General features: G+C 44.1%; 1 long non-coding RNA gene across 1 annotated transcript; it reads right to left on the reverse strand.

The window, feature by feature from the left end:
- Positions 1 to 9,674: 9,674 nt before the first annotated feature.
- LOC108962452 (uncharacterized) lies at positions 9,675 to 11,641 on the reverse strand. The gene is made up of 3 exons (XR_001991075.3): positions 11,470 to 11,641; positions 11,091 to 11,174; positions 9,675 to 10,384 (listed from the first exon to the last, which is right to left on the reverse strand). It is a non-coding gene; the product is annotated as an uncharacterized LOC108962452 (long non-coding RNA).
- Between the last annotated feature and the right edge of the window lie 455 nt (positions 11,642 to 12,096).

The following is a 12,096-nucleotide window of genomic DNA, read 5'->3' on the forward strand; positions in this document are numbered from 1 at the left end:
CCAAGGCCTGTTTGCTTTGGCCTGCCTCTGCCATTCCTTTCTTTCTTTCTTTAGAAGTGTGAAACTGGTTGGTCGCTGGTATTTGTTCTGTGGTCTGCACTAACTGTTCCATCTGTGTAAACTCCAGCTTGCCAGCCTGGGAGTTTAACAACACTTTCCCTTCAGCTGGAAGGAAAATGAAAGTCCCGTTAAGTGGCACTTTGAAGCTTTGCAAAACACACTGCACTGGGTTTGAGCACGGAGTGGGAAGGTCAGCTCCTGCCTGGGCCATCAGCACAGGACCCATCACAGCCCAGAGCCAGGGGGCAACCCCCGAGCTCCTGGTGGCACACTCAGCAGGCAAAGGGAGCAAAGGGAGCAGCTGAAACCTGGTCAGCACAAGGAGAGAGAGACACACAGCAAGTCAGCTCTGTTTGTATTAGGGGTACCTCTTTGTCACTGGCTACCAAGATTCTGATCTAGGGAAGTATTCAGGCTCTAAAATCACCTCTTAGGCTGCCAAATAGGAGTTAAATGCCCAAATAGCTCACTAGGCCTGGTTTCCATCTCATGTCACACATCAGACTTGGAGATTTTCTTTTTTTGATGCCCAGCTTAATCCGAAAAGGAGCCCAGTTCCCCTTTTCTTTGATGCCCAACTCAATCCTAAAAGGAGCCCAATTCCCCTCTGAACAACCAGTTCAGCTGTGCCCAACATGACCAAATCTTTGATTGCCTCTGATTCGTAGGCCTGAAGATATTTCTATGGTGTTCTTGTCATTTCAGGTCACTACAATAAGTGATATTTTATCTGTGGGTTGTGATTCCAATTTGAGTCCAGCTTCCAGACGAGTTCTGTGTCATTGACCATGTCCTGGGCAGTGTAGGCTGAGGAGAAACCAGTTCCAGTCCCCTTTGATGGAGGAGGGACTGGCTCTGCCATGTACCAGACTGACCTTGATGAAGGGCTGATCCCACCCTGCCAGGACTCTGGGTCCAGCTCTGATGGCACCTCTCCCTTCCCAGGCCAGTTCCAATCTAGAGTTTAAACCTGGCTCAATTCTTCTCCAAATACAAAATATAAAGAAAAACCGATTAAATCCACTCTCAGCTTTTTATTTACACAGAAAAGATGACTGAAGTGCTGTTTTGCCTCCCCTTTCCATGCTGGTTCTCTTCTGCCCCATGATGTATATTTGTCCTTCCCAAGGTTCAGGTCTCCCTAGATTGTACTCCAGAGCCCTGGGCACAAGGCTGCCTTTTTCCCTTCCTCTTTTTTCATGCTGTTTTTTTTTTTTTTTTTTCTTTTTTTTTTTTTTTTGTTTTGTTTCCTGGCTGTGTGCTTAGCAAGGGTATATTTTTAAAGCTGTGTAGGGGTTTTAGCTGCCTGAATCCTGTGATGGCTAACAGAGAAGCTGTGCTGTTATTACACAAGTAATACTTTGAAAATGTGTAGTAAAATTCAGGATCAGTTACTATCAACATAGGAGAGGGATATATCAGCTCAGAAAAAATCATTGCTGCTGAGAAAGCAGAATTCATCAGATTCTTCTAAAATAATGTTTCTGAACATTCATATGAACTCCCAACAGCTGTTGAGTTCAATCGTGTTTCCTCCTAATCAAAATATATACTGTTGTTTTTTTCACAGAAAATTTAGAGGAGGAGAGAGAGGATTGAAAGTGTTTTACAGAAAACTACAAGTGACACTGGAAGTAAATGTGTTTTTGAAGTTGACTTTCAATAAATAACCAGCTTACCAAAAAAAGCCTTTTCCCAAAATTCAAACCAAAAACACATCAGTGAACATTTTTCAGATTTGTCTTTCCCCTGCTGCCTTTTTCTGTCTAAAACCTGATTCTTTTCAAATACATTTTCCTTCAGCTGCGACATCTTATTTTGGCTGAAAATAAACTTCTATTGAAAAATCCAAGCAGCTTTTCTCTGCAAGGATTTGGAGACTTTGCTTCAAGAAATGTTCACAAAATATTCCATCACATAGCTTTTGCTGTAGGTAACCAGAGATATTTGTTCTCTGAAGAAAACTCCACTGCATAATGCAGACACCTTCCCATTTTTGCTGCACTCCAGCTCCAACACCTGTACTTGCCAGCCTACTCCAACCAAAGAAAGGTCAGTTGGACATTTGCATAAAATAGAATACATTTGCATAAATCAAGCTGCAGCTTTATATATTGCATTGATCTGGAATGCACATTGTGGTTTTTGTGGTGACAGGTGATGAGAGGCAGCACCAGCCAGTTTTAAGAGTGTCTGTCTTGGGCTCTGCCCTCAATGGGTGAGTAGGGATCCATCCCCAAGCCCACCTGAATGCTCACAGATGTCAATAAGACCACAGCAGACAGTCAGTTCTTCTGCTCAGCCCACCAGAGCATCAGACACTATTTCCCCCCCATTTTTTATCTGTTGTGCTTTTCTCAAGTCATGGAATCAAACCTGTAGGTATCAGAGGTTCATGTAGGTTGAAAATTCAGATTAAACCATCCAAAATTAGGCTTTGCCAAGATTAGCAGTAATTGATGCACCCAAGGTTTTTATACAATAAGTTTTAGTTCATTTGAGTTTATTCAAGATCATGATATATTTGGGTCCAATTTTTTGTCTGATTTGAAGTGGCAGAGAAAATCTAGACTCTCCTGACTTTTAGGAACTGAAGACTTCACATTAATTTCAAATTCCAGGAAATATCTAATAAAACCACTGCAGCTGGCACTGTCCAAATTGCCAATATATTCAGAAGCAAGTCAGAAGTGCCAAAGGGATGACGTGACAGGAGAGCTTCTGCTCCTGCTCTGAGTCCACACTGGCACCAAGTCCTGTCCTGGAAAGTGAAGGGGCCAGGCCACCTGCTCTTTGTGCTGACCTCTAGCAAAGAAACCACCTGAGCAGCTCCAGACTGGCCTCTCAGATAAATTATGTCATTCCTTTCATCCTTAAATCCACCTGAGTAGGAGAGCTGCCAAAGGATGGGTCTCAAAACCAGACTTTTGCAAGGGAATTTTTTCTTTTTTTTTTTTGGTTTGGAGAGGAATAATTTCGTATCAGAATGAAAAATTGCTTTCAAACACCACACCAGGGCTGTGTAAATCAGGCAGGGAGGATCAGGCCTTTGCAGAAAACCTCTTTTTAAAACTACTCAGAGGACTGAGGTAGTGCCTGAGCCTGTCACCAGCATGGGGGTTGGCAGAGGGCATGGCCAGCAGTGTAAGGGTTTGATTTACCTGAATGCTGACCAGTCAGCTCTGCTGTTCTGAGTAGAAATCAGATTGTTTATCCAGCCCCTCTGCTCTGATCTGCACTTTTGGGTTCATGCTCAAAAGCAAAACATGCAGCAGCCAGGTCAACAGCTCAGACAGCAAAGGTCACCGAGCCTGGGCACTAAAACAGGACACAAAAAGGAGCCCAGCTGAGCCCCACACTAACCCCAGCACACCATTCATTACTGGAGTGGTTATACCTAATTAAGAGTACAAGGCAGGATCCCCAGGCAGCTGATCAGAATCAGGAGACAGCACACAATGATAAATGGAATTGCCTAAAAATCAGCAGTATTTTTACTGAGGAACAAGGCCTTGCATTCCTTTTATTTGCCTCTGCTTTCAAAGGCAGCAGCCAGACGTTTTTGGTGTCCCTCTCAACCTCAGGGGCAGTGGCAGGTAGGAAGCTATGCCTGGGTGCAGTGGGACAGGGACAAGCTGGGCTGCCCCTCCTTTGTGCCTCCCCTTGAGCACCCACTGCTCTCTGCTTCTCTGAGTGGAGCTGCTCAGAGCACACTTGATGGAGGGATTTCCACAGGTACAGGACTGTGGTGGTGCTGGTGGCACAAATGGAAGCAGAAGCATCTCTTGGCCTGGGCACAGAAGGCATTTCCTGCAGCTGGGATTACCTGCAGATGTGATGGGCTCCAGAGAACACTGTGGTGACCAGCTCAGCTTCCAGAGCTGTGGAGTGTGAGCTGCTCTACAGGAGCAGAGCAGGATTTGTGTGCCAGGATCTGAGGCTCCTCTCATCCTGGAGCGAGTCAGGAGAGCCTCTCTCAGGTCCATGGAGAACTTGGCTCCAGAAATGCTGCTCCTGCATGGAACAGTTCTTGAGATCTAACCCACCCACCACAAATAAAGCAATAATGCTGTTAGAAAGAGATGTCCTTGGTGCTATCACCCAGACTCATTTCTGCTCCAGTATTCAACAGGAGTTTTTGGAAAGGCAAGATAATGACTTGGGAATTGCAGCTGGCCTTAGCATAGTGCAGTGAAATAGTGCATAGTGCAATGAAATTTTTATCAAGACTAGCTGAGAATGTGACACATTTAAACCAATCAAGTGTATTTATTTTACAGTAATCTCAAAATAGCAACAATGACCTTAGTGAGGGGACCCTTCTGAGCACTAGAGATTAGCTGGGGTTAACAGTGCCCTGAATGCTGATCTCTCCCAGGCAGTGATGGGGACGTGGATCCTTTTAAAAGGATTCAATACTGGCTGCTGAAGCCTCCATGAAGCAGCCCCACAAGGCCTCAGCATGGTTTTTAATAAACCAGCTCTGGCCCCATCACCCCAGGCGTTGCCTCCCAGCCAGAGCTGCTTCCCTCTGGCATTTTTAGCAGCGTGGCTGTTCTCACTGCAGATTTGTTTCCTCTGTGGTTTTGTAGCCTGTTGCCTTCCATGCTGGTAGAGCCAACATAAGGGGAAGTAGGTGGGGAAATGCCCCTCCTGTTCCTGAGCCAAAAGCAGGGGAGAGCTGTGCCTTCTATCTTTGGCTGGGGGAAGCAGCATTCCCTGGTGCTTCCCTTTCCTGCCCCTGTGTGCAGCCAGGGCTCCCCGTGCTCCATCTGGATGATGGGAGGAGCTGGTGCTGCTGCTCAGCCTGGGCACACTCAGTGCCTCTCCTGCTGAGTGCCTGCCCTGCCCTGCTGTGCCCAAGGGCCTTGGCACCAAGGGCACACCAAAGAATCAGCCCAGGGGAAGTGCACGAGATTGAATTAGGGAAAAATCTGCCTTTGCACAATGATTGAAAACCAGAGGCCATTTAAAAAGCCTTGCCCGGGCTTTGAAAGTGTCGAGAACATTTGGGAAGCTCTGCTGCCCATGGTGTATTTCTCAAGTCACTGTGTGATATTTCAGCTCCTGGCTAGATAATAATCAGACAGATATCCCATAATGCAGAAACATCAAGTCATTATCAGACCCTGGAATAAAAAAGTAAAATCAAACTAAATACAAGATACAGCAATATCCTGTGAACAAGTGATTTGTCTGCTACAATTCTGCTCAAGTTCCTGTGACAGCAGATGAAAGGCAGGACACAGACAGGACTTCTTGGAGCTTGTGCAAAAGTTGCTTTAACTACAATTACAAAGTCAATTAGAAAGTCATTTCAGCACTAATGAAACAATGAATGATTGATGCTGAATAGTTCTGGCAGGAAATACAGCCTGGTAAATACAGCTGACCAGGAAAAGGCAATTCAAAGTTACATCAAAAGTTTAGGGGGTTTGTGTGTGTGTGTGTGTGTGTGTGTGTTTGTGTATATGAGACTGCAAATTTACAAATTCAAAGTGCTTCATTTTTGGGGTACAAATTAACACCTTTAACCAGATAGAGTTCATACTCCCAGTCATTCTGGTGTAACCTCTAGTATGCTTGAGATGCCAAATATGTTTCCAGATCCCAGGCTGGACTGGGAGAGCTTCAGTGCCTAGGTCAGGTGTCAGCTGGTCATTTCTCCTCATGTCCAGTGTGCCTTGGGCAGAAGCAGAGGTGAAGAAGGCATAAATCCAGTTATATATTAGATATAACACACAATGTATTATGTATTGTGTATTAAATACAGATATATTTCTCTATAAGTATAGACACATATAGATGTATATATATATATTTCCAGATGCTCCTGCCTTGAAAATGTGATAGATCAATGCATTATCCTGTTCTCTTTCCTGTGGCTCCTATTGCTCTCACTGGGTTTAAAATCAATATGGATGTTGTGATGCCTTGACCTACAAATTTAATCCCAGGTGGGATTAGAAATTCTCTCTGTAGCAGGCAGAGAATCCTAGGAGATGGTTCTGGCTAAATCCAACTGCTGAGATAGAGAGAGGTTTCTGAGCTTTGTCCAAACAGAGAATCTCAGATTTCAGTCCGTGGATAGACCAGCTTTTCCTTCCCCATGGCACAGAGCTGTGTGCCTGCAGGGCACTCCAGCAGGAGCAGGGGCAGTGCCCAAAGCTGATGCAAGAATCAAGGAAAATGCTGCAGAACAAACTAATTGAGCAAAACCTCTTTAATGTAGTTACACCACACCACATCCACACACAGGCCTGGTGTAAAACTTACTGCTAGAGCAGAGCTACTTGTGTGTTATGGTTGTGTCATAGAGGCTTGATTAAGCAGGACAAATTTCCTGACTGTTCCTGTAATCCTCCTGAATCCTAGTGGCAGTAAGGAAAATGGGCACTCTGGGAAGGGTCAGAGCATGGTGGCAGTTGTGGCTGTGTAGGTGCAGGGTCACTGGACATGGTAAAACTCCCTCCCCACACAGCCTGTGCCATGCTCCGTTGGCCATGGAGCCACTCCAGGGTTTTTCCCTGTGAGGATGGCATGGATGGCAGGATCAGTGGATCCTGACAAGGATCAAGAATCATTACCTTAGGTCACTCATATAGCCATTACCTGGCAGAGCTTGACTGCTCCTTTTAACCATATTTAATGCTTCCCATCTGAGTGTTTTAATGTGCCTTAAAGGTGTGTTCATGGTGCTTGATCCACTCTGAGGCAAACACCTGCTTGAGGTCTCAGCTCCACACATCTCACAGCTCTGTGACTGTGTGGGCACCATCTCTGCCCCCACCATGCTCTTCCCATCCCTCCTGTGCCAGGTGTCTCCTTGCCCTGAGCACTTAGAAAGCTGCAATTTCAGTGCAGAACAGCAGTGCACAGACTGAAACTGGCCAGACTGAAACATTCACCTAAGGCCATTTGTTTACAGCACCCTTGCACTCACCACGAGATCCTTTTCTTTTTTTAATCCAGGCACATGGGTGCTGCATCTTGTGGCTGTTCCAGGCTTAAGGTGCCCTGTGAGCAACACCTTCCTTCCTGTGGGAGCTGTGAGCTGGGTCTGCTCACAGTGTGTTTGGTCTGTCTCTAGAGAGGCTGCTGTAAAATGATTGCTGAACCCATCTCCAGTTCACTCCTGCTAATTAAACACCTCTGGTTCAGTGCTTGCTTGCTCCTTTGTTTTCCCCCTTCCCCCCTTTTTTTCTTTTTTTCTTTTTGGCTAGTTCCAAGAGGATATTATTTTTAGCTCAGGAGGGTTAAAGGGGAAGGGAATTGTGCCAGAATCAGGTTGTTAGGAGATGGGGAGAGAGGAAAAAAATGCTGGGGGTGGGGGGAGATCTGCAGTGATTAAAATTCCATCTAATAATAAGACAGAAAGCTGCAGTGCACAGGCCTAGCCTAAATTAAGCTCCTGAATTAGAAGCGCTTTCCAAAATTCCTCTGTGGACAATTTAATTAGGCGACAGGTATTTCCACAGTCACACAGTGCTTCCTCTTGGCAGTAAATAAAGACTCCAAGAATTCTCACCCTAGAAGCCAGTGAAGAAAGCAAAACAAAACCTCCAGCAGGACACAGAGCAGCGTGTGGTGAGACTGGCCCAGCTCCCCTCCTCCCCATCCCACCCTGGTAATGGATGGTGCAGGAGCCCAGTCCTGACGAGGGGCCAGGAGGTTAATCTGCAGCTGGCTCTCTGATAGAGTCCATGGCCAGCACTGTGCCCCACAGCCCATCCATAATCTGGGCTTTGCTCTGGCAGTGGCAGGGCAGGACTGACGTGTGCAGCCCCCAGCCCTGGCACCAACAATGCCTCCCATCCACATCAGCTCTGCACTCCCCTTCTGCTGCTCCCCGGATCCTCCCCAGACCTCTCTGGAGCTGTGATTAAGGATGCTGGATCCTCCCCAGCCCTCTCTGGAGCTGTGATTAAGGATGCTGGATCCTCCCCAGCTCTCTCTGGAGCTGTGATTAAGGATGCTGGATCCTCCCCAGCCCTCTCTGGAGCTGTGATTAAGGATGCTGGATCCTCCCCAGCTCTCTCTGGAGCTGTGATTAAGGATGCTGGATCCTCCCCAGCCCTCTCTGGAGCTGTGATTAAGGATGCTGGAACCTCCCCAGCCCTCTCTGGAGCTGTGATTAAGGATGCTGGATCCTCCCCAGACCTCTCTGGAGCTGTGATTAAGGATGCTGGATCCTCCCCAGCCCTCTCTGGAGCTGTGATTAAGGATGCTGGATCCTCCCCAGCTCTCTCTGGAGCTGTGATTAAGGATGCTGGATCCTCCCCAGCCCTCTCTGGAGCTGTGATTAAGGATGCTGGATCCTCACCAGCCCTCTCTGGAGCTGTGATTAAGGATGCTGGATCCTCCCCAGCCCTCTCTGGAGCTGTGATTAAGGATGCTGGATCCTCCCCAGCCCTCTCTGGAGCTGTGATTAAGGATGCTGGATTCCTAGCCCCTCCCTGACAGCACTGGGAGAGCACATGCTGTTGTCTCAGGCAGCTTGGAGCAGGGGAGAAATGGGAATTTGAGTGGTTTTCCTCCCCAAAACCAGCATCACCTGTGGCAGTGTTTGTGGGTCCCCAGGAAAAAGGAAGAGACGAGAATCTTGACTCCATGTTCCAGAAGGCTGATAAATTATATATTGTATTATATTATATTATATTATATTATATTATATTATATTATATTATATTATATTATATTATATGATATTATTATATGATATTATATATATTATATATATTATATTATATTATATTATATTATATTATATTATATTATATTATATTATATTATATTATATATTATATTATATCATCATATTGTATCATACTATATTATATTTATTTTATTTTATTATATTATATTACATTGCATTACATCATATCATGTTGTATCATACTATATTATATTTATTTTATTATATTAAAATTATATATTAAAACTAAACTAAAATAATAGAAAGAAAGGATTTCATCAGAAGGCTAGCAAGGGATGATCATAAAAAACCCATGACAGACTCTGAGAGCCTGACCCAGCTGGACCAGGATTGGCCATCAAGTAAAAACAGTCCACATGAGACCAATCAAAGCTGCACTTGTTGGTAAACCATCTCCAGACCACATTCCACAGCCATCAGATAGTTATTGTTTTCATTTCTTTTCTGAGGCTTCTCAGGAGAAAAATCCTAGCAAAGATATTTTTCAGAAAATATGTCAGTGACAATCACCCTATAGTCACCATTTTTAATTAATAAATCAAAATTATTTTAAAAATAATAAAGTCACTTATTTCTTTATATGGTATAAACACTCTTTGTAGCAAGAAAGAAAAGGATTATTTTCTTCCCTTCAAAAAAAGCAAGGAATTAGTGAATGGTTTGGGTTGAAAGGGACCCTAAAGGTCATGTCCAAACACCTGCCATGGGCAGGGACATCTTCCACCAAACCAGATTGCTCCAAGGCCTGTCCAACCTATCCTGGAGCACTTTCAGGGAGGATGTACTCCCAACTCCTCTGGGCAAGTCTACCCCTGCTGTGCTGAAAATTCAGAGTACCAAAACAAAGGACATGTATTACTTTTACCTGAAAAGTGCCTTTATATATCACACTGCCTTTATTTAACACACAAGTGTAACAATATAGGCCATGCACTGATAGCAGCAATGGGAATTTCCAGAATTCTCAGAAATATTCCTTCTTTCAGCACTGTTTTTCTCATGATTCTTTCTACTTGTCTTGAACAAACCTTCCTTAATTCCTCTCCCAAATATTTGATGCTGCCTTAGCATTTTCTTGGAAACACTCTATGTGTGAAAACATTCTTAGATTTCCTTGGGGTGAAAACCAGAGGAATTAAGAACAAGGCTTATCAACCAAGTGTCAGTGGTAGGCACCAATCTCCCATGGAATATCTCTTTGTGTGACATCCTTTAAGTGATCCAACAGTCCCTCTTGGGGGGTCAGGTCTTCCCCAGGGGGATCAAGGGCTGGATGGACAGACAGGCTGGATGGACAGACAGGCTGGACAACCCCAAATCAAAATAAGCAGTAGTGAAAATTTGGAAAATTCTTAAGGATTTTTAGCGTGTCAGAGTTCAGTCAGTGCTCATGGGAAGAGTGCTTTTTGCTCACATGGGTGTTCCCACCTTCAGCAAACACAGTCTCTGGTAACCAGCAGCTCCTGCCAGGAAGAATTGCCCAATTCCTCAGGAAATGGCATCAGTGTGCATTCCTTCAACCTCTGAGCAGTCCTCTGCCTCTGCTGAGTGGGTGCCTGAGTGCCCAGGTTAGGAGCATGTTGGGGATAAAACATCAATTTTTGCACCCTGTTGGAAAAGAGAATATTTCACTTCATCCTTGTTTATAGAAAACTTTGAAATTATTCAGAAGTATCTGTGTTCTCAATTAACCTGTAATAATGATTTCATGTAATCTGTAGGGATTCTTCTAACTGCAAGAGTTCTTACCCCATGTTAATTAAATATCCATTGATTTCTAAAACAAAGGAAAACACTTCTGGTCATTGAGATTTTACTGTGATATTCAATTTAACATGATTCTATTGTATGGTTTAGTCCTCTACAAACTTACCTTTAATAAAGAACAGCTAATATGTAGAGAGATTAATTAAGAAAATGTAATCAGATAGCAAAATAATCATTGTAAATGACAAAAAGGTGAATTGATGGTTACTTTGATTTTTTCCCTTTGCCCAATACATAGTTGGAAATACTAAAAAAAAAAAAAAAAATTTAATCATACTAAGTTTTGTTTAATCCACAAGGGAAACATTGAGCTCTGATGTACTTATACAGCTAAGACATTTTAAGGTACTATTTAAAAAATAGGTACTAATCTGAGAGTCAAGGCTGGAAAGCATTACCCCAGAAATTCTCCTTGATATGGACTTGATGATCTGTGCTCTAAAACCATTGCCTGAAAATAGACAAAAAAAAGAAAAAAAAAGAAAGAAATGAAAAAAAAAAAGAAAAAAAAAAGAGGAAGGAAAAAACCCTCTCATTTCTCACTTACCTGAATTACAGCTTCAAAATTTGTCCCCCACATTCACCATATGCACTGCTCTTTATCAAGTGTTGGGTTTCCCATGGTGCCAATCTGGAAAGTCAAATATTAAGGCATGTAAAAAACAATGAATCCTGCCCATTAATTGTTTATTTTGTTTTTTTTTTTTTCATTTGGTTGCTGCCTAGCACAGCATCTCCCATCTGAGAAAGCCATCAGCACTGGGAAGCAGGCACTGAGTAAGCATTGTGCTGGAAATGGGACATGCTTGCTTTCTTTGGAAGGGGAAAGTAGTGGAAGTGGAATGTGACATTAGGGTGAAACTGCAAAAAAAAAAAAAAAAAGAGGGTGGGAGGTGCATTTTTAAAAGAGAAACCACGTTTCTTACCATTCAGAATTCCACTTGGATTTCTGTGTGTGTGTACACACTCCCACAACTTAACAGCTGCTTCCAAATACCCTGTCCTGGTGAGAACACTATGGATTCAAAAGGCTCTGAGCTTTTAGCTGGTGACACTATGGATTCAAAAGGCTCTGAGCTTTTAGCTGGTGACACTATCTCAGGTTTGTGTAGCTGGGTTTGGCTCTAAGGTGGAGTTAGGGAAGAGCCCTGCAGTGAGCAGACAGCCCCAGAGGCTCCCTGTGCAGGCAGGGCTGAGCAGCCTGTCCCACCCAGCCCTGCAGGGCTCTCCGTGCTGCTCTGCTGCCACATTGCTCCTCACAGAGAAAAGCAAGGCACAATTCCACCAGAGAATATTTCTGGGTGTCACATTCTCTAAACCTCAGAGAATGAAAGCACAATTCTTATCACTTGTGCCTGTGTTTGTGCCAAAGTGGAATGATTGTTCACTCAAAGTGATGGTTTTTGTTTCCTTGGCCTGTCAGGGCCAGGTGTGTGTGTGGATTGTCAGGTGACAGTCCCAGGTTCTGGGCAGTGTGAGCAGGTGTGTGCAGAGTGAGTGCTTGGCAGATTCAGTTCAGATGAAATGTACATAGTACAGTATAATAAAGGAAT

The sequence above is a fragment of the Serinus canaria genome, chromosome 20 (assembly GCF_022539315.1).
Source record: "Serinus canaria isolate serCan28SL12 chromosome 20, serCan2020, whole genome shotgun sequence".
In the NCBI taxonomy this organism is placed as follows: Eukaryota; Metazoa; Chordata; class Aves; order Passeriformes; family Fringillidae; genus Serinus; species Serinus canaria.